This window comes from Arachis ipaensis, chromosome B06 (genome assembly GCF_000816755.2).
Source record: "Arachis ipaensis cultivar K30076 chromosome B06, Araip1.1, whole genome shotgun sequence".
NCBI lineage: Eukaryota > Viridiplantae > Streptophyta > Magnoliopsida > Fabales > Fabaceae > Arachis > Arachis ipaensis.
Window position 1 is genome coordinate 27509699 of NC_029790.2, and position 1445 is coordinate 27511143.

Below are 1445 nucleotides of genomic sequence, written 5' to 3' on the forward strand. Positions count from 1 at the left end.
TTACTAATTTAAAATTTTAAAATAATAAATTTTACAACAAAAAAAGTCACATAAAACAAAAAAAAATTTACACAAAATTTACACAAATTTAAAAGAATCTTTTACATAAAAAATATTAGAGATATAACTATTTCTCTCATTTTTTTTAATTCACTTAAAATTTTGGGCACTTAATTTGATGATACGTTCAATTTTTTTCACAATATAATCAAAATCAGCAGGGGGCGGAGCTATGTAGTAAGAAAGGGAGCAATAGTCCCTCTAATTTTAATTTTTTACATGTAAATTATATGTAAATTTTAGTTTAACTTCTTTTAAAATTTTATTTTAATTTTATTTTATTGTATAAATATTTTTTGTTTCCTTCTAATATTTCATCTAGTTCCATCTTTGGTAGAAACTTAAGTGCAGTTTAGTCAAATTAATCAAATCATTTAATATTCTTAATTATCAACTTTACGTAAAATTAACTATACCTGAGTTTTCTATATGTGGACACTAATATTAGAAAGAGAAGAAGAAGAAAAATAATTAAGAAAGAGAAACCCAAAATTTTTACTTAAAAAGAAGTAGAGTTACATTAGTAATGTAGTTGGGTAGACATTAATATAATTTTGAGAACGGGCTAAATAAAATTTTTGTAAAATAAATTTAATTTGTAGAAGTATAATAAAAAAAATGGTCGAATCATACAAAAATGAATGAATAAAAATAATTCCAAAGGGAGAAAATTTTTAAGGATGAGTTTATAGTTACAATTTTTAGATTTATTGCTAGTTCATTAAAGTCTTAAACCTTTTGAGGATATAAACATAATAACTTTTACAAGTATATTTTAGCAATTATACTCTGATCTACATTATTATTATTATTTTAAATAATAATGAGAGAGATGAAAAATGTTTTTCTGATGAATATTTTGTAAAATAGTTTTACGTTATATTTATATATAATAATACACATTAAGATACTTGAAGGGTATCTTAGAAAAAATAATTTAATTATTAAATTTTTTAAAAAATATTTTGATAAAAATACAATTTAATTAATAAAAAAATAATTTATTAAAGAGTATTTTGGTAAGTAAAATTAATGACAAAAAATAAAATTTTTGTTAAAGGGTATTTTTGTAAAAAGATCATTTATTTTTTCTTGAAAAATGGATAAAGTTAAAATTAGTTAACACAAAAGAATTAAAATAGATTAAAGAGAAGGTTTTTTAAAAGTTATAAGGTAGGGGAATGTACATTTTATAAATAGAGGGGAGGACAGTGTCATTTTAGCATCTCGCAGGGGGTCAGGGGAGGGGAGTGAAATTTTCTCTATTTTTAATGGTGTGAAATTACATCTAATGGTGTGAAATTACACATTTTTTTTAATAATTAAATACTGATTAAATTTTAATAAAAATACTAATCCTTAAATTTTTTTTTTAAAAATAAAAT